The sequence below is a fragment of the Chelonoidis abingdonii genome, chromosome 1 (genome assembly GCF_003597395.2).
Source record: "Chelonoidis abingdonii isolate Lonesome George chromosome 1, CheloAbing_2.0, whole genome shotgun sequence".
In the NCBI taxonomy this organism is placed as follows: Eukaryota; Metazoa; Chordata; order Testudines; family Testudinidae; genus Chelonoidis; species Chelonoidis abingdonii.
The window spans coordinates 135,031,862-135,054,234 of record NC_133769.1 but is presented as its reverse complement, the minus strand read 5'-3'; the positions used below and the strand labels follow the sequence as shown (position 1 = coordinate 135,054,234).

Below are 22,373 nucleotides of genomic sequence, written 5' to 3'. Positions count from 1 at the left end.
ACACTTAGGACCTGATCTCCACTGTGTTCAATGGGCACTAACTTGGCCCATTAGTTAGTAACAGGGAACCTAGTGAACTCTGTTTAAGTGAGAGTCAGAAAAGAGACTAGCTGACCCACCCATTCTTGAGATGCCTCTGCTATGCTCATAGGAATGAAAGGTGGTACAAATGTATTCAGCTAGTAAGTATACATAGATATCATTGAATATCCACAGGGGTCCTAACCTGTTGAGTTTTAAGACACCACTTTTACCCAATAAAACTAGGGTGACCAGATGGCAAATATGGAAAAATTGGGCGGGAGGGTAATTGGTGCATATATAAGAAAAAGCCCCAAATATTGGGACTGACCCTATAAAATCAGGACATCTGATCACCCTAAGTAAAACAATAATCATAACAAAAATCTTAAAATACACAGGGGTATTTAGACTAAATAGCCCTAGTTTTTTCTCTTTTTCAGGGTATTTCCATTCATTTATACTGTATTTCATCATCACTATTCATGAGTTAATGGAAGCAGTTCTCTTCAAGCTCATTATCATATGTGCTTGTACAGTGCCCAAAACCATGCATACAGTATTGGTGTGTATAGTAAGCTCAGAAATACCTGAAAGCCTCCCAATGGATTCTCAGGAGCCTTTTCTTTGTGTGCCTTGATTTCATCTTGCCAAATAACTACTGCATCTTTTTGGGTGCAATCTGAGACAGACATACTGTGGGGAAGGGAAAAAGCAAACTTAGTAAATGTGACTTTGGTGGGAATTTAAAGAAGATCTAAAGCAAAAGCCGACATATCATAAAATAAATATTTAAATCCTGTTCCGTCTCCCCTACTGTCTGTTTCACTGACCCAACATTTCATGTGGAGCAGATAAACAAGAAACTCTAAACAAGTTGTGTTGTTTCATAGAGAAGGATGTTTTCTTTTAAGCATCTGGATTCTAGCAAAATACACTCAACCCTAATTAGGGTGACTATATTTCCCAAATGGAAAATGGGGCCACTCATTCAAACCCTGCTGGCCCCCGCTCCACTAGGATATCACTGATCGATTAAACCTTGCTGGCCTCCATGCCAGGCTTTCACTGGTCGACTGAACCCCCCTGCCAGGCTATTGCTGGTTGCTGAACCCTCCTGGCTGTCTCCCCCTCTGCATGGGACTGGCATCTCCGCTCACCTCCCACACATTCCTCTAACTGCACTGCACCCCACTTTCTTGGCAAAAGTGGGCATTTGTCCCTTTTGCTCTGGCAAACTGATCAAGCTTGCAAGAGCAAACGGGACAAATGCCCTCTTTTGCCAAAAAAAGTCAGGATGGCCAGGACAGGGTTTAAAAAAGGGACTGTCCTGGCCAAAACTGGACAAATGGTCACCCTAACTCTACATAAAAATGTTTCCATTCTAGATTCACCTTTCCAGACAAAAGTCTTCCTCTGAGTTACCTTGATAAAGAGGCCGAATACTCTGTCACTGTAAATTGGTGCCGCTACATTGACTAGAATAAAGCTGCACCAGTTTAAACCAGCAGACAATTTTGTTCCTAGGTGTGTAACAATCTGTGCAGGATTTCTTTAACTAGGTGAAAGTAAGCACAATGTAGAAGCTATTAGGCTTACTATTACTGTAGAAGAGTTCCGTGTTCTCTCTATAAAGTATCGAAGAATTGTCTGCCTAATTCTTCTTAAAAGGATTAATTCATCAATGTATTAGACAAAGACTAGTCGACTATATCTCTGTATAATAGCTGCACACAGATTTTGAGAAGAATGTAGGTGAGGAGGTGTCCTCATGTGTACCTTTGTTTTTCTTTCTCCACCCCATTCTTTAATGACTTTTTTTCCTCCAAACTTTTCTCTCATCCATCCATGGGCCCAGTGCCATCGTGACCATACTTTTGATGGCTAGTCTGGATATGACTACTTCAGAAATCAAGTCAACTTTGCTACTTTCACTGGTACATCAGTGAAAACCCACTGCCATTAGGTCATCTGGCTGGCACAACTATCACCCATGTATTATAAACCTTCTTAGATTGTTTGCATGGATCTACCTGTGTCAGAAGGAACTGTATACATAAGGTATCACTTTATGACTTGTAACATTTTTTAAAAAAAATCATGATTATTATAATTGCTTATCTTTAAATAATATTTGCCAACACATTTACTATTATCAATTATCCTTCTAAATTACAGAAACGTCAAGAAAAGGGAAATTTGTTAATTGTGGATAATATTTAGGTTCTTCAACCTTTTTTACAAAAAGAGTTGTGTGAAGTTTAGTGCTAATTAAAGTTGAACAGCACTAGTTACAGGCAGGTGCCATATAAACAGGAACTTTATAGCCTCCTCCAATGGGCATCAATCCTAATCTGCAACACACCTGCTACTGCAGGTCTGGACCTCTCTTCATCAGCAAGTGCGAGTCATAACAGACTGTACAGTGACTTGTTATGTGTTCAAAGATCACACATGATTTAGGCCTAATTTAAATCTAGCTTTAGAGGTGAAAGTCTGATGCGTCAACTCACAGCTTCAACTGCCCTGGTTCTCTAATGATGAGCTTTCTTTTCATTCCTTCAAAACACATTTTGCTTTTGGTAATTTCTAAATTTGCAAACAAACATATATTTAAAATGTATTTTTAAAAGAATTACTGTGCACGTGAAGTACTTTTCAAAAAAGCTTTCATTGCATCTTCGTTTTTTTGGATTAGTATCACACATTCACACAGGCCTAAAATTTTCAAAATGGACGAGTGATTTTGGGTGTCTCACTTTGTGGATGCTGAACTTGAGATATTTTAAGGGGAGTTAAAGAGGGTGTTAAGCAACTTCTAAAGATCAGGCCTTTTTAAGGCATCTCAAATTGGATACTCAATACCACTCATTTCTTTGTAAAATATAAGCCACAATATCATGTAATGGCTCTGAAGTAGCTATTGCAAGCAGTATACTAAACAGTTTTACATCTTAGCACCACATGGGCTTTCAGAGCATTTTATTTACTTAGGGCCAAACTGTGCCCTTATTAACAGCTATAAACCTCATTGACCTAAGCGGTGAGACAGTAGAAGAACTGGGGAGGTAAAGGAGAGGGTGTGGCCTGGATTGCTAGAGGGAGCCTACAGAGAAGATTTTTATGGTTGTCAGCTTTTTCTATAAAGAAGAGGGGAAGAAGCAAGTCATGGGACATAGGAACACTTGACAAAGCCATAAAGTAACCCATTGAGGCTCAGAAGCACCAATGTTCTTAAGGATTATCAAAGATGACTTCTCATCTAGGATACAAGAGGGAGAAAAAGAAGAGGTTATTCACCTTGTGGAATAACTACAGTGATTGCAAAAGAGTGAATAATCTCTTCTTTGAATAGTGATCCCTATGGGTGCTCCACTTCAGATGACTTCTGAGCAGTATCCCCAGAATGAGGAGGGGTCTTTGAAACAGAACCCAGTACTAAACACAGAACTTCACTGCCAATTGCCACGTCATATCTAGAGGCATGGAACAAGGCACAGTGTTTGGAGAAAGTATGTACAGAAGACCACCTGGTGGCTCTGCAGATCTACGTTACTGGAACATCTTTAAGTAGGGCCATAGACAGTGATTTTGACCTTGCAGCATGGGCTAATACCCCAGCAGGAGGCTGGGCATTGGCAGTGTCATAGCAAGTGATAATACATCCTGAAATCCACCTTGGTAGAAACAGTGGATCCATTAGATCTATTTGCAATGGAGATAAAAAGTTTAGGAGACTTTCAAAATGCTTTGATCCTATCTAGATAGAAAGCCAATGCTCTTCTGACTTCTAAGATATGGAAAGAAGCTTCCTGTCCCAGAGCTATGTGGTTTCACAGAAAAAAATGGTAAATGGATAGTCTGGTTCAGGCAAAATTTGGACAATACCTAACATACAAATTTTGGGTGTGGACATAGGGAAAAAACTTCTCCTTGAAGAATACCATAAAGGGAGGCTCCACCATCAAGGTCCCAATTTCTCCAACTCTTTCAGCATATTGAAAAGGCTATTGAAAAGGTTTTTGAAATGTAATAGCTATTGAAAAGGCCTTCTTCATAAATAGATTCAGTAAGGAACAGTTCAAATGGGTTCAAATGGGAGTCTTGTGAGACCTCTGAGAACTAGATTAAAGTCTCAAACTGAGGGGTGGTCTACACTTGATGGGAGAGGTTCCCCTGTCCTTTAATGAAGCTTACTATTCTATGATGAGAAAATACGGAGAAACCCTTTAACTGGAGAATCAAAGTCTATTACTGCAGCCAAATGAATCTTGATCGAGCTACTTGATAAACCTGTTTTCTTCAGTTGTAGCAGGTAATCCAGGACAAGCAAAAGTGAAAGAAGATTCAGGCGTGAATTTTCACATTAATAGCTAAATCATTTCCACTTCTGTAGGTAATCATTATGGTTAGATTCTTTCCTACTGTTTTATAACACCTGCTGTACCTCTTCAGAACAAGCAGATTTTATCCCCATAAGCCATCAAGGAGCCATGTCTTGAGGGAGGGAAGTTCCAGTTTGGTATGAAGCACTTGGCCAGTGTCTTGTGAGAGGAGACAAGGAGTGCACAGAAGATTGATTGCTGGTCCAGCGAACAATCAAAACAAGTAAGGATACCATACTTGTCTTGGCCACATTGGGTCTATCAGGATAATCCTGGCTTTGTCCTGCTTGATTTTGTTCATCACACTTAGAATTAGAGGTATTGGCGGAAACATGTAATACAGGCCCTTCAGCCAAGAAAGGAGGAAGCAGTCCTCTAGGGATTAGAGGCCAAGATCCTTCTTGGACAGAACAGACGACACTTCCTGTTTCTAGTGGTGGCAAACATGCCTACTTCCAGGCACTCTCAAATTTGAAATATTTCATCTAGGATTCATGGATCCAATTCCCATTAATAGTCCTTGGAAAAGCACCTGCTGAGGGCATTGGCCATGGAGTTTTGTACTTTGGGAAAATACTCCGGTTGGTGTTGCTGACTGGAGTGGTATCTGAAGTGAGTCTGCCACTTGTTTAATGAGTTCTTGGCCTAAAGTCATTGGCCACAGACAGCGGCAGGGGCATTGCCGCTTTGTCTGGTGATGATGAGATGATGGCAGTTTGAGGGGTAGCTTTCTTATCTGCCTTAGTATCCTGTGTCTCAAATGTCTCCTCCTGCCGGGGAATGGTCTAGAGTGGGTAGAGATTGCATCTCCCTATCATTCCAGTGAGCTAAGCTCGGCGCCCTCAAAAACTGTCTGTAAGCAGCCCCAGGGTCCTAGTATGCCCATTGTGGAGTTCCATACAGGAGAGGAGGTGACAGCCATTAAATTTGTTTCCGTCATTTGTGTTAACTTCTCTGGGCTTCCTCCTTGTCTCTGTGATCAACACAGAAGGGGTGAGTGGGAGACCCCTGCACAGAAATAGAAGAAGTTGAATGGGCCGAAAGGAGGCTAAGCTGAAAGTGGTGGCGAGCCAGGAAGTACTGGTGACATATGAGGGTCCAGTGACTGAGCGAGTCTCAGTACTGAGAGGCATTCGGTACCTATGTGCAGCGGAGACCACAGTTCCTATGCTACAGTTAAGTCCTTTGAGTACCTACATTCTTTAAGTACCAACTGGAATGATGATCACTCTCAAAGTGAATGGTACCAAAAGTTTAGATTGCTCTGACAAAGGCTTCGACAGAGGTGGATGCTTTGATTTACACGGTACCCAGGGATTCCTCAAGGTGGGTACCAGAGACAGGATTGTGTCCGGTGGTACTGGGCTGGAGGAACATCTCTCTTTGCTGCCCCAACACACCGAGATGGTACCAAAGATTTCTCAGAGTTTTGTTTGCTCTTAGAATATCTATGGGGTTTCCTGGCTCTGCGGGTACTAGAGAAACCTGTAGCCTGAACGTTACTGGACAGAGAAGTCAACTGTTCTGAGACCCCAGACCCAGTGAGAGATTGAGATCTTTTAAGAGCAGACTCCTTGCGAGGTGTGTCAGAACTCCGCTTCCTGGGACCTTTAGAAGTCTCTGAAAACTTTCCTTTTCTGGGGGCAGTCTAAGCCATGTCGGCAGCTTGCTGGATCTGCCTGGAAACTGATGTACAGGGGAATTCTCCTGACCTGGCTCTGAAGCAGGGTGAAGGGAGCGCTGCATCATAAGAAGCCTCAGCTTGCTCTCTCAGTTCTTCTTTTAGCCCTGGACTTAAGGGCTAAACAGAAGCTACACTTCTGTAGAATGTGTGGCACTCCCAGGTAGTGAATGCACTTGGAGAGGCCATTGCTAACAGGGATGGTGTCTCAGCAAGTGAGGAAGTGTTTGAACCCTGGAAAGCCAGGAATACTTTCCCAAGAGGAGGACAAAGGAAAAAAATATTGCACTTTCACTAGTAAAACCAAACTAACAACTATACTAAGCTAAATTAATACTAAAATGTTAATAGATGAGACACGCTCAAGTCAGACATACCAGAGCTCTTTCCCAGGCCAAGGTGGTTGAGAAGAAAGTGAAGGCAGTTTGCCCATGCAGCCCTATATAGCCTCAAAGTGGGGCACAAGGATGTGTAGGGTGCATGCATGGGCTGAACAGACATTGCTAGTGAAAATCTCCAGTCATGGGATACGTGCACCTGAAGTGGAACACCCAGAGGAACACTGCTCAGAAAAGAAGGGGACTTAGGGCTTCTGCGTCTGGATTGATGGGGAGCCAACCCCATACTCCCTGCACTGTAAAATTTGTTGCTGTGTACCCCCAGTTAGGATAAATGAATAAAGTTGCAGCCTAATTAAACCACATCCACATCCTCCTGTTTCTCTTCCAGTGTGGATGGACAGTTGTATTGACTGTTATACTCCTGCTGCTACGGATTCTGCCATTGTGTGGATGTTGTATATCTCATCCTCATGTTTGCAACCATACCAAAAGCTGGCAAAGTTCCACTGTTGGAGTTGTTCTTCATGTGCCTTTTCAGGCACGTTGCAAAATACATAAGCAACAGCCTCTAAAGCAACATTAGATTTGCTGTCCAGTAGAGGAAAAGCCCAAAGGCCAAGCTGATCCAATGGGTCAGCATACAAGAGGGACTTGCTAGTTTACTGGGAACACTGATGCCCCTTCCCTCAAATTTACGAGTCAACCTGTGATTTGCTTTGGCACTCCTCATGTAAGGCAAATTAATTTATTGGCAAGGATATACAAATGCATATTGTAACTAACAATTTCTTCTGCTTTACACTGCAGGAATCTACCCACAAATTCCAAACTGTAACCTCTCAAAAATTCCTTCCTCTCCAAGCTCCATAATGTAGACACAAAATATTATAAGGTAAAAATATAACCATAGCACATAGTCATAGCACTCTCTATGTATCTCTCTCTGCATACAGTTTAAATAGCCTAATACTGGCTTTATTACACATTGATATAATACAGTGCAACCTTGTTTATCAAACCCTATGCTCCAAAAATACTACTATATTCAAAAACAGAGCAAACTTTCTAATTATGAGAGATGCCCAGGTACCATGTAGAAGAAGCCCCAAAATCTACTGTTTGAATCAAAAAGTCCTTTGTCTACAAACATGCTATTAGTTCTGTTGTAGATATGTATTTTGAAAATGCTTTACTCTGCCCTCTCTTCCTCTTTCCTGACCTGATGCCAATGAAATACTTCAGCTCTGAATGAGAGAGCAGCTGAGCAGGCCAACATAGGTACTATGGTAGTGGGATTATAGCAGAAGACAGAGTGGCAAAAGTAAAATATCTGTGGATTTTATCCATTGTAATACTATTTACACAGCATGTTCCCTTTCTGAACTTGATCGTGCTACAGAAGGCTCATTTATTCTTTTCACAGCAACTTTTCATTTAAAAAAGGGACTCCCTTCGAGTCAATGGAAGTTTCGTCTTCAGTTAAAGATCCTACTACCTGTGTGAAGCAAAGCATTACTGTCTTGTAATGCAACATGCTTAAAACATATGCCAAATATAATTGGGTCTGATAAGAGATTATATGCAATGGATGATTTTCAAATTTCCTAAAGCTTCAATGCAGTATAAAGTTGTAAAATAACAGTGCTTCAGGAAGCTTTAAAGATTCAGTATCTCAGGTCTTATGCCCTTCAGTCACTTGGCTGCAACATGTCAGTATTTAAGCAATGTCCCTTAATATGAGCCCTGAAGTCTGTTCACGGTCACCATTTACATATGCAATGCACTGAAATACTGAACTCCTATCATCCTTACAGAAATGCAACTTCTGTGAGTGGTACAATTGACTAAAAAGTGTTAGTTGTACAACTTATGGAAGTTTTAGTAAGCTGGATGGATTTCTTGTGGGATTCTACATAACTATACAAATACTTCAGAGAATCATTGAAAATTCCTTTTACTATTGTGAGATACCCATTGCCTAAAAATATAGCCCTCTCAATCATGATTTCATGTCCGGAAGAGAAGTATCTGTTCTTATAATTTTTTAAAGACGCAGACAAGGGTGGAGAGGATGGAAATAGGGGACTTAGAATGCTTTACACTCTCATTTCACGAGTAGATGATAGGTTTTATCATGCTTACATGATAAAGTCTTGCTAGTTAGGGTGTTGTTACAGCTGCCTTCCCTGTTTAACTTGCTGCTAATACAGCAAACATAATCATCCTAAACATGAACTGGCCAAACAGAACCAAGGCTCTTTTTGCATACCCTGCAAAAGAAATCTGTAAATGGGAACAAGATTACTACATTACAGGCATATTGTGAGGATATACACATTCAAGATTATGAAGCACTCAGATACTATGATAATGGAGCAATATAAATACCACAGATACAGCTATGTTCTTCATGAAACAAAAGAACCCAGCTTGACATTCAGATGCCAGGCTGAGTTTGCAGGACTGCCAGCTAGAGAAAATGTCTTTTTACCTATACATTTAAGCAAATTTAATGCAGAATCAGTAAGACATAATAAATGTGGAGTCCACGATGTAATTTTTACTAAGTGACTTTTCAGAGAAGAATTGCATCATAAAAAATATTGTCATGAATACAGTCACAATGATAAGTCAACAAACCAGCACAATTAAAAAAATATAGAGCTACTCAAAACCACACGTTACTCAGGCACCTTCCATCAAGCCATAGCCTGCAAGATGAGGCAGGGCATTGTGTCCTTAAGGTTAAACTCAATATTCAAAGATTCAGACAAAGCAGGGCTAAAACAAGATCAGACCATCTTGATTTTGGTATTACAAGAAACCTGAGCAACGTTTTGCAAATGCATAACTTATCCCAGTTTTGTCCCACCCTAAAAATATATATAGCACAGAAGGGCTGCTAAAGAAAAAATCCACATAATATCATGTGTAAAACTTCTTTAGTGAAATATTTCTCTCTTACTCCCTTGGTGACTGTGACGTCACTATTTTAATAAACTATTCAAGGCTAGACTCCTCACTCCCCCATAACCCTCAGAACAAAACCACATCAGTCAATATATGTTACTACTGTGAGTCAGTCTCTCCAGCATGGCTTGCTGCTTTTCTCACCTGTCTTATAGTAACTTTACTATGGAGTTTAAGTCATCTGTTCTGGCTGAGACACTCATCACTAGAATGCAGAATGTCAATCACTTACACTATCCAGAAGTATTAGCACACCACAGATTCTAACTAGAAACTAAACACAGTGTTATCTAAAATGATTCAGAGAAGGAGTAAGTTGATGCATGTTTTAGAAATCCTTCTTGTTGCACAGTAGTTAGTGATAATACCCACCTCACAGCTCATTAGCAAATCAAAATATTACACTGTATAAATATTACTTTGCTCTTTTATGTTGAACAGAAGTCCAGGATCTCAGGAACCTCCATTAAAGAGTCGATGTGATTTAGTTATATTGGAACATAGAAGAAAATGGAAAGCAGATCTGATTGTCCAAAAACAGCAAGAGGGAAGCCAATATACTGTATACTTTGGTCCTCCCTCTGCACAACTAGCACTACTCAGCCTCAGGACATTCGAAACTCTGGAATATCTACTGGCAGAACACAAAGAAACTATATATTGTACAACTCTGTACATGAATTCTCAGTACTTCACTGCTGGATTTCTTTTTTTCTTGAAAACAATACAACCCACTATAAATCTTCACAGCACTAACTTAAAGTTTAACTAAAAGTCTGATCGTAAGGCTGAAGAAAACTGGCACAGAACTGAAATCAAAAATATAGATGTTTAATAGCAAAAGAAGGATATGAAAGGACATGCAGCTGTTTTTCTGCACAGTTTCTCAAAATGAGAACTGGAGAGCATGTCACAAATGTAGACTATGCTCTCACTTCTACTTGAGATAAACATTTATACTCTATTCATTTTAAACAGGAAGACATAACACTAGGACATGACCTTTAATTTCACTGAGCCTGTGAAAGCAAGCCACCCCAGCTCCACTGCTATGCAGTTAAATATCTAAGAAGAGATGCATGGTATTCCACTGCTTTGTTATTACAGGTGTACTTGATTTTACATTCAATGAAGAAGGTGAAGTTTTATGGCTCTGTGGAAAAATCTTTAAAATGCTTGTGGGTGAGTATCTAATGATGCCAGATTGGTGTTGGAAAACATAATAGGAAGATAAAGTACTGAAGAAATTATCTACATGCCAATGAACTAGCGGTTAGGTAAATAATAACAAACCATACATAAATAGATTTGGTTTCTTTTTAGTGTTATTACAGATGTGTGCCTTCTTGTGTTCTTTTATAAGAGTAAAGTTCTGATGCTTAAACACTAACCCTCTAGGTTTCTGTAGGTTGAAAATTGATTGAGTTTATGGGATATCTACAAAGATGAAGTAAGATTAATTTACAGGGGAAACATACATATTTTGAACAGTCATAAACAGGTTTGTGTGGTGAAGTTGGTACTGAAATTTGTTTCTTCTTTGTAAGTCCCCCCCATTTACCCCATAAAAATGAAAGTAGAAAAATTATTAAAAAGTGTGCAACTAAACATTTTGGTGAGTCAACAGACAAGTATTTATATAAAGCATTTGTTAAAATAAAGAATGGAATAGGACAAGTTTTCAAAAGTGACTAGTGATGATGGGTCTTTCAGTTTTTTGGGTGCATGATTTAAGACATCTTAAGGAGAGGCCTGATTTCCAGAAAGTGCTGAGCCCCTTTATGGTGTCTCAATAGTGTAACCAAAAATTGAGGCACCCCAAAATAACTGGTCACTTTTGAAAATCTTGACCACCCTCCAAGGTTTAAAGAAAAGTTCTCCATTATCTGTTATGAATAGTTTGTGACACTTACATGAGAAAAAGCAAGAAAGATAGAACTATGCACATAAAGGGTGAAATCCTGGCCCTATTGTGCAGTTTCCCGGAGTATAACTGCCTGAAGTAGGAGCTCTGCTTTCGTTTAGTTTGACCTCTCATCATGAGGGGGCCCCTTCATGAGCTACTGAGGGCTCAGCCCTGGGTTACTTCCAACACTGGTTGTATTAGAGTTATGCAGTCCCAGAAACACACAACTCCAAAAGCCAGTGAATCACTCAAGGTAAAACTAAGTAAACATCTACCTATGTAATCAACATGCCTGGGAAAATATGTGTTTTTAACTGCATCAAACCATACAACTTTACTCTGCATTTTTCATAACATGGGAATGTGCAAACACCATATTGTATACACTAGTATTTATAATATGTCAGCTATGAAAAAGAAACTGCAATATTAGCTTATATAAGAATAAAATATGCCATTACAGGAGGTTTTCTGATCTTCAAATAGATCTTCAGTTTTAAAGATAGCTTTTAATAAAAGCTTGTTTGTTTCAAACCTGCACGTTTCCATTGCCACTTCTTTTTCTCCCATGATAATATGAGACAAGCAAAATCTTGGCCGCTAATAATCTCAAATTTCATGGAAGTTGAGGCCTGGAGTATAACATTACAGTTTGCACCCTGTCCCCATAAGGAGCTTGACCAGATCCAAATACGGCTGAACTTTTATCAGACGTTTGTGAGTTAAGTCCATCTCTAGATAAAATTTAATTTCTTAGCTGTTGGGAAGGGTTCCAGACTGCAAAGAACATCTGGAAATATTTTGCCTTTCTATACAGCCTTCCATCTGAGAATCTTCAAGTGCTTTACAAATATGAATAAATTAATCCTCCATATACTAGCCCTCCTCTGAGGTATTACTATCTCAATATTGCATATAGTGAAATTGAGAAAGAGAGAGATCAAGTGACTTATTAAAGGTCACGCAGGAAGCATGTGGCACAGATGGGAATAGAATAGACATCACCTGACTCCTCATCCTGTGCTTCAGCCACAAGACCAACCTTCCTGTCTGGAAAAGTGTGTAGGATGTGTGACAGATATTTGTCGTCTGTGTTACCTTTGAGAAGCAGAGCTAAATGAGAGTTTAATAAGAAATGCCAAAAACACATTCACCTTGTTTCAGGTTTTGTTACTAATTCAAAACCTGAGAAGTTTGCTGAGGCTTCTGAAAATTTTGATGCATCTAGGTTACATTTAATAAAAATTTGGGTTGCAATGTATAGTTCTGAATGAAAAACAGCCAAAATTTAGCTCTGCATCATTTTGACCTGAAACAAGACAACATTTGATGGTTTAAGCTCATAAGTGTGAAGATTTAGAATCAATTGAAATCAAATTTAAAACAAAACTCAGGTGCCGCTGAACTGACTTCAGGCATCACCATGGTTTAAATGTTTACTAATATTAATAGTAAACTAATATTGATTAAGAAAAATAAAGATAGATTAATCAACCTCTCCCTCATAAACAGAAACTATTTAGCTCTGCTAACTTCTAATTGGGAGAATTACAAAAACAGCAGCAAATTAAGCTAATTCACTATAAACTCTTCAAGAGCAGGAACTGTCTCGTACTGTATGTTTGTACAGCAATGGGGCCCCCGTCCTGTGTCGGACTCTCCTGGACATCTGGGCACCACAGTATTACAAATAATAAAATGGAGATGCCTAGTATTAGTACCCAGGTGAATAACGCCTCTACAAAATCCTCAGATGCTGACCATGTCACCATCTTACATCTGAGCAAAAAAGACTTTGGCAATGTCCATGTTTGATTTTAGTATCAAATTCTGGTCTTACTAAAATTTCATTTATGGTACTTATGTCCTCCATTAAAGTGTTATTTTAAATTAAATGCATACATTTGCTCCAAATGTGCAATATATTGTGTAAATTAATATGATCCAACTACAAATGATTTTTTTTGGATAGAGCCCACTGAGGGATATAAAATCAGTTGTAATATTAATTGAGTTGTGAAATTTATAGGCAGCAGGAAGGACAAAAGGAAGTACTTCACATACCACACAGTCAACCTGTGGAACTCATTGCCATGGGATGTGAAGGCCAAAGACATAACTGTGTTAAAAAAAGAATGAGATAAGTTTGTGGAAGATAGGTTTGTCAATGACTATTAGCCAAGATTATTAGAGAAGTAATCCAGTGCTCCAGTTGTCCCTAAAACCTCTCACTACCAGAAACTGTGACTCAATGACAGGGAATGGATCACTTGATAATTCCCTTGTTTTGTTCATTCTCTCTGAAGCACCTGGCATTGGCCACTGCCAGAAGACAGGATACTGGGCTAAATGGACCATTGATCTCACCCAGTACAGCAGTTCTTATACTGCATAATACTATAGTGAGTTTGCAGGTGGGCAAAACACTACGGTCGTACAGTAGCTTGCAAGATGTGTAAACCAGATGTTCATCTCTGGTTCTTGTCCTTTAAGGTAAAAAAATGTTTAGTTAGTTCTGTAAATCAATACCTACTCATGCAGGTTAGTGTGGGTCAGGTGAAAAGCAGTTCAAAACCATGCAAGAAAATCAGAGTTTCAGTTTGGCCTCAAAAATATTTTAGTAGGACCATCATCTTTAAACACATACAAGTATTATATATAGGGCCCTACTAAATTCATGGCCACGAAAAATGTGTCACGGCCCATGAAATCTGGTCTTTTGTGTGTTTTACCCTATGCTGTACAGATTTCATGGGGGAGACCAGCATTTCTCAAATCGGGGGTCCTGACCCGAAAGAGAGTTGCAGGGGGGTCACAGTGTTGCCATCCTTACTTCTGTGCTGCCTTCAGAGCTGGGCGGCCAGAGAATGGTGGCTGCTGATTGACAGCCCAGCTCTGCAGGCAGCAGAAGAGAAGGTAGAGTGGCAATACCATACCATGCCATCCTTACTTCTGTGCTGCTTCTGATAGTGGCTCTCCCTTCAGAGCTGGGCTCCCAGCCAGCAGCCACTGCTCTCCACTGCCCAGCTCTGAAGGCAGCATTGTTGCCAGCAGCAGCGCAGGAGTAAGGATAGCTGAACCCAACCCCCCTACAATAACCTTGTGACACCCCCTCAACTCCTTTTTGGGTCAGGACCTCTAAAATTACAACACCGTGAAATTTCAGATTTAAATAGCTGAAATAATGAAATTTATGATTTTTAAAATCTTATGACCATGAAATCAACCAAAATGGACTGTGAATTTGGTAGGACCCTAATTATATATAATTTCACATTTCTGGTAAGAACTACGTTTATTACACAGAGAACAGTACTTTTTCCAAACTGGACCATAAATAAGTAAGGCCATAATCTGGCAATTGGATCTGTGTGGCTGGATCTTTGCAACCCCACAGATTTGATGGCAGGATCAAGGATTAGGAAAGCCACAAATAAACTCCTAATATGAGTATTACAGAACTACAGCACCTGGCCTTGCCAATACAGTGAAGCATCCTTTTTCAAGACACCCACTTATCCAAATGCCTTATGAATAGTTAGTTAGATATGCTGATGAATTTTCAAATTCAGATTAAAAATAGGCATATTCTGGCAGCTTTTTCAAAGTAGTCAACTGTTACTGCAACAATTGGACTTTTTTGTTTGTTTTTGTAAATGTGGATTCAGATTTTTCTTTTGGCATTTTGAGGTGCTATTTTTGAATTATTCCAATTAAAATGGATTTAGTTAAAAATGTAAAGCATCACATGGCTCTTTTGGACTTAATAAATAAATAAGCATCTCTATCTGTTCAAGTTGTTCTAAAGCAGTAAAAGTCATCAATGAAGCACTGCGTCCACTACTGGTAGAGACTGTTAATGTAGAAGAGAGGCAGATTTGCTAAAGTCTGCTGTTGGCAGCCATCACTTAAAAAAAAGTCACCTGATGCCAACAATCTGGCTAATTATCTAAACTTCTACTTTTGGTCAAGATAGGGTGACCAGATGTCCCGATTTTATAGGGACAGTCCCGATTTTTGGTTCTTTTTCTTATATAGGCTCCTATTACCGTCCACCCCCATCCTGACTTTTCACATTATTGAAAGTAATGTCTCAAAGTATCTGGGTTCTTCAGGTCTCCTCAACCTTGGTTAATCTAAGTACAGATCTGGATATGCCACAGAGACTATATTGTTCACATTGATCTCCTCCTGATGGTGAATAAAGACCAGGTGGCTGTGGTGGGATGCTTAGTTCAGCACAGCTAATCATGAGGTATTGTAGACTCGCCTATGACTCCTAGAACTGTTGGCTTTCTTTTCTCTCAGAGAGATCCCAAAAGTTAGATTGGGCCACTGCTTTTTGTCCTAAGGAATCTCTCATGTGGGGCTCTGCAGGGTTCCATTTTGCTCCCCTTCCTGTTTGATGTGTCAGTAAGGTAAATAAGGAGGCATGATTTATCACACTTCCATTGTGCTGATGACACCCATGACTATACCTCCATCTTCTCCCAGCGAGACTTGACTCCTGATTGTCTTTACAGTGTTTCATAGAGAACTGGGTTAGCTGTCAGAAGCCCAATTCTGATATGACTGAGATGATGCTAATAAGATGCAGGAAGCAACCAGATGTCACAGAAAACGTATTATAAAACTGCCTCCTATATTGCACGTGTGCTTTCCATTTGTTTGCATTATCAATGTATCGTAGGGTCTCAATTACTGTTAGAGAATTATACAGCTGCCGTGACCATACTTTTTCCATCCATCTGACCTGAGGATTGTGTTTGGTTCTTTCAAGTGTGGATGTCATTACTGTGATCTGTGCCCTGCTCACCTCTAGATTAGACCACTGTAATTAACCCAGAAACTGAACTGAGTACAGTATACTGGCCCCTACTTATTAATTTGTGTAGGTTGCCATGAGAATATGACACCAATTTTTACTAAATATTTATCAGTTTGAGCGTAGAGATACAGGTGTTGATTCTGAACTGTAAAGACTTAAACAGCTTGGAAACTGCCTGTCTGAGAGACTGTCTCTCTCTGTGACAAAGCCTCAGTACAAAAGAGAAGGAAATGCCAGAAGGATGTGGTTTATGAGCTGCCCAGAACTGCATAAAGAGCATGAATCTGGTGGAATCTTAACCCATGGTAAGACCAATATGGGGCTTTTGGAAAGGCTGAGCTTAATTAGGGATGGTTCTTGTGGTTTAAATAGGGTATCTGAGTTTTCTTCTCTGGTCAGATATCATCTCTTCATTATTAAGAGAGTTCCTCCTTAAAAAACGGGATGCGTAGAACAAGGTTTTGTATCTTATCACAACGATCAACAGTCTCCCAAGTCACATCTAAGCTTTTGTTTTAATATCTAGCTTTTATCGACTGCATCTCGTGTGGTGCAGTGGAGTAGCACAATACACTTTCACATCTGGAGACCTGGAATGAAATTGTTTAATTATTATTAAATCCTGGTTTAGGTCACAAGTGTAAACCTGTAGCAGTCTTTTCTGTCCTGTCTACAAAACCACCACCGCTCACTCTGGCACTTTAAGCAGTCCATTTGAGAAAAGGTGTTCCAGATGTGAACTGGGATGCATCAAGAGAGCTCTGTGTGAAAGTGTGCCCAGTGCCTGACCTCATTATGTACTGCTTCAGTGTACCAATGCTTTATGGACCAGTACTATTAGTTCTTTGTTTTAACGGGCCACGCTTTCTCACACTCTTTAAGACAAGAAACACAAATTTACATGGACAGGCTAGTGCATTCAATGCCAGCCTCTCTGTAGCAGTCTTACTTTTGCAGATACCAGTGGAAGGGAGATGAACTAGGCAACGCAAGATGCTCTTTCCGGCTTTATCATAGTTACAGATAGAAGTTCTGCCATAACTTATTCCCAGGACACAGCTCCTAGACAGAGAACATATCAGATATCAGGAATCATTGGGTGAAACACTATGCCCTGTGTTATGGAGAAGCTCAGAGTAGATGATTATAGTGATCCCTCACGGCCTTAAAATCTCTGGGTGAAATCCTGGTCCCACTAACTTCAATGGAGTCAGGATTTCAGCCTATAAATTACTGATATACCACATTTCAGCCAAAAGCCCAATCTAAGATTCTAAGAATATTTTTCCACTGTCCAAGAACCAAAATAAAGAAAAATATATTCACTCTGAAGCAGATTCAAGGAGGACAAGTCCATTTTGTGCTGTATTTTCCCACATGCAGTATTTTTCTATTTCATATTGTGCCCTCTCTGACATATAATACACAGTTTTGACTTCAGTTCTGTTTTTCCCTCTTTCATTAAATATCCTACCCTTAATATTTTCCTTTCATATTAACTTTAATACTTTGGAAATCAAATTAATGCAAAGAAAGCATAAAATGTAGTCCAGTGTCACAGCACAGTTAGTTCACTAAATAATACTAGTATTTGAACTTAGCATTTCTGTTTTTTGAGAAAAAATTAAACTAATTTTAACTGGGCTTCCAAATGGAAGCTACATCAGCACTTTCAGTTTTAGAATTATTGCTCTTCTTGAAAGCTAGCAAATAATTCCTAATTATATTTCCTCAGACACAAACTCTGAATGTATGCACAATGCAAAATGTACAGTGGTCACCATTACATTTTTTACAATTTCATCTTTGCTAGGAATTAATGTTGCTACAATAAATACCATGAATACTGGGGTAACATTAAATACTTACAAAGGTAAAAATGTAAAGGTTTTATTGGCAACTGCATTACTTAATAACTTTAAATAGTGAAAGACTTTTTTAGAGTTCACTTTTAATGTACATCATTAATTGAAGTCTCCTTATAATCTACATGTGACAAACTGTATAACCCATGATTTATTCCAGCTATATTTTCACATTTATTAATGGATGTTCTGAGTTGAAACACTTTATCCACCAGCAGGTTACCAAGAAAAATACTATACTTAATTTTCCAGAAATCCTGTTTGCCTGGTTTTATTTGGGTGGCAACATTTCAACAGCAAGAGCAAATGACCCACATCTTTGCAGAATAAAATGGGAATAAAAAAAGAGAGGGATGCTGTCAAGGTTTTTTCCCCACTTTGAACTTTAGGGTACAAAAAGTGGGGACCTGCATGAACACTTTTAAGCTAAATTACTAGCTTAAATCTGGTACGCTGCCACCAGCCACAATTTAGTGTCTGGCACACTTTCTGTTCCCCCTAAACCTTCCCTGGGAACCCAGACCCAAACCCCTTGGGTCTTAAAACAAGGAGAAATTAACCATCCTCCTCCTTTTCCCGCCAGACTTTCCCCTCCCTGGGTTGCCTTGAGCAGGCTTCATACCGATCCAAACTCCTTGGATCTTAAACAAGGAGGAATTAACCATCCCTCTCCTTTCCCCCCACCAATCCCTGGTGAATTCAGACTCAATCCCTTGGATTTTAAAACAAGGAAAAAATCAATCAGGTTCTTAAAAGAAAGCTTTAATTAAGAAAGAAAAAAAAGTAAAAGTTTTCTCTGTAAAATCAGGATGGAGAATGCTTTCAGAGGTACTCAGATTCATATAGACCAGAGGGACCCCCCTCTCCCCACCCAGCCTTAGATTCAGAGTTACAGCAAACAGAGGTAAAAATCCTTCCAGCAAAAAGACACCATTTACAAGTTAAGAAAACAAACATTAAGACTAATCTGCCTTGCCTGGCTATTACTTACAATTTTGAAACATGAAAGACTGATTCAGAAAGATTGGAAAGCCTGGGTGTACGTCTGGTCCCTCTTAGCCCCAAGAGCGAAACAACGAACCAAACAAAAAGCACAAACAAAGACTTCCCTCCACCAAGATTTGAAAGTATCTTGTCCCCCCATTGGTCCTCTGGTCAGGTGTCAGCCAGGTTTCCTGAGCTTCTTAACCCTTTACAGGTAGAAGAGACATTAACCCTTAACCATCTGTTTATGACAGATGCTGTGGAAGTTAATGGCCTGAGATATCCAGGGGGACTTGAAGGAATATCTTGCCAGCTTTAGTGGTTCCTGGCTCCACCTCCACCTGAAATGGACATGCCCCCTTTTCATTCACAGGCCTGCGAACAGCTCCTTTATGTCCCTGCTTACTGCCTGAAAACATGAGGCCATATCAGATTCTTTTTTCCCCTCATATTTAATTTCCTTCTGTATCACTATATAAGTGTTTCAATATTTCCATGCACAATAATGCCACAATGCATATCTGCGTATGTATGTTTAGCCTCAATGGGATAATGTTTTTAAATAGGAAATATTATTTTAATTAATTAAAATATGTTGTTTTGAATAAAACTTAATGATTATGAATGTGACTGTTTATTACAACAAATACAGAATAGAGAGGGTGCTTTTAACTCCTTATGTAACATGCAGCTTCTTGGGAAATAGCTGCCTCTCACATCTGCTGATCACAGAAGTAAAGCTCCTAGTTCTTTTTATATGAGGCACAACATTCCACAGCCTCTGATCGTTCATCTAGCCTAAAAACAAAACTGTAGCTATCTAAATTGGCCCCAAGGATACAGAACAGCATACGGTATCCTGAATTACACTACAGATGATGAATTTGTTAAAGTCTGACCATCTAGGAAGAACTTTTCCAAAAATCAAGTTCACAGACATTGGGTGAATTTCACAACACTAGAATGGTTATGCAATGCTATAGTCATGAGACAGCCAGAATTATTTTTTAAAAAGCCTGTGTGTGGGGACTTCCTTAACAAAAAAGTATTTATCAATTTTGTTTTTTCAAATTTCAAAATAAGAATAAGATTCCTTTCCAAGTGATAGTAAATAACGTGTGTGACACTGAACCCCATATACTTCATAGTGATATGATGATGATATGATTATGACATAATTATAATGTATTTTATGCAAGATAAGTCATGTGAGGTGTCATTGGAAAAGTTATGATTTGCTGAATATGATTATCCTATTTGTATGCATGTATCATTTTTGGATCCAAAGTTATGAATATTGACTATGCATTGGTATTCAAATGTAGTTACACCTGGGTAACGCCCACTGGATAAGATGCTTTCAGTTTAGATAATGGATGGGGAAGGGCCTATTCAGGGTAATGGGCCATTAGGAAAAACAATAGGCCTTAGCAGAAGCTTATCTTCCACCTGAGGAGCCTTCCTGAGAACTCTACACACAGCCTCCGAGTAATGGCTGCTATGACTCTAGAAGGACATGTGATGAGACCACAGGTCTCTAGACTCCATCTTGGGATGCCAGTGTTTTTCCAGTATCAGAGGGGTAGCCGTGTTAGTCTGGATCTGTAAAAGCAGCAGAGAATCCTGTGGCACCTTATAGACTAACAGACGTTTTGGAGCGTGAGCTTTCTCCAGGCCTTGAGCGTTATCGGGGGCACAGGTGCAAGCGTGTTGGAATTCTAGAGTTTCCTTCTCCCATGGGCTCCAGAGGAGTAAGATGCATGTCAACCACACAAAAGCGGGCGTAGATACATCCCAGGCGAGGAAGCGTCGTTCCTAGGTCAGTCCATAAAAAATTGGCTGCTAGTGGGGCCATGCGGCTTCGGCCCATACAGTGCCATGGATCTGAGGTTAATCAATATATCACAAACTGAAAGAGTTGCTGTGATGATAAAAGCACAGAGGCTCTACAGCGAGTGTGCTGTGGCTACCTCATCACGAATCCACGGGTTCTAAACAGACTTGTAGAACCATTGGTGTGGATGAATCGGAGAAGAGCACCTACGACGTCCAGGAGTGACGGAGAGATTCTGGGAAGAGATATGACTACAAACTGCGTTGCAGTTTCCTTCATGGAAATCAGGGGTGTCAAACTGAGATAACTCTGGAGTGGGGGCATAAATGGTCAGTAGATAGATTAAAATAGCACAGTCGGGACTCGGACCCTACAATAGAACAATACGTGTTAGAGTTAAGAGAACAAAAGCTCCACCGGCAGACCATGCTCACCCAATACAACAATACCCGTCAATGTACTGAGGACACATAAGAAACAAGAGCAATCAGAGCCAGACGTGCACCAAGACCTCATACTGAGCAAACATATCCCAAGAAGAAACCACAGGTGCTGCGCACTGGCTCATCAACATACAGGCTCCCAGCAAAAACCATTCCCCCAACAATGAAACAATTCGATCGGATTTCTGTGAGGCTGAAACACCCAAAAAAGGCATATGTATGTACAATCGATCGCCCACCATTCACGGTCTGGGTGGTGAACTTAGAGACGCAAGACTCTCTTGTCCTCAATCAAGACAAATACAATCATCTGTCAAGCACTGAAGACCGTATAACCCCCAAACGTCAGAGCATCCAAGGCATCTAGACCACGCAGACACAGTACAAACCACCTTTAGATCATTCTAGGTAACTTATTTCATCTATACACACAATAATGCTATCTCTTATCTAATCTCAGAACCAATCCAGATACACCCACACACACACACCTAACATTTTTCGAGCAACTCCGCCCAATACATAAAACCAACGGACACAGAATTTACTAATGTTAAATTTTTCAAAATAAGACCACACAGATCAGACGGCACAATAAACCAGTCACGAACACACCCATATACCAGTCACCCCAAGTATATTATACCGCCATCATATTTCGAGCATATGTCTGTGAATGTACGCGCTGGCTTTACATGGAAAAAAAACGGGACAGTCAAAATCGTTAGTTACTATAGGTGTACATAATGAACACGAACTAAGCATATATATCAGCAGAAACCGGCCTGAGACTAGATACGATGACAACCACATGTAGGACATGAGCATTGAAACCTCCTGTCCAACTATTAGCACGACCGTTAATGGTGCTTATCCTGCAACTAGACAAAATCTTCAGGACCGAGACGCAAAGAAGAAACTGCTGAGCTTCAGTTCATTTGCAATTGACACCAAGCTTCTGGACTCAACAAAGACTGTGAATGGCTGCCATTACAGAACCAGTTTCTCCTCCCTTGGTTTTCACACCTCATACGCTAGAAACAGGCCTCACCCTCCCTGAGACAACCTAGTATCTCCTAGCTTGCTTGCTAGCAATATATACCTGCCCCTGAAAG

The 22,373-nt window shown here is 39.9% G+C and overlaps 1 long non-coding RNA gene across 6 annotated transcripts in view; it reads right to left on the bottom strand.

Annotated features, from left to right (window-relative positions):
* Nucleotides 1-22,373, bottom strand: part of LOC142047457 (uncharacterized) — a 128,481-nt gene that overhangs the window by 70,297 nt on the left and 35,811 nt on the right. For all 6 annotated transcript variants that reach the window (XR_012656735.1, XR_012656733.1, XR_012656738.1 and 3 more), the window contains one exon: nucleotides 612-717. This is a non-coding gene — a long non-coding RNA (uncharacterized LOC142047457). The remainder of the gene's footprint in view (nucleotides 1-611; nucleotides 718-22,373) is intronic.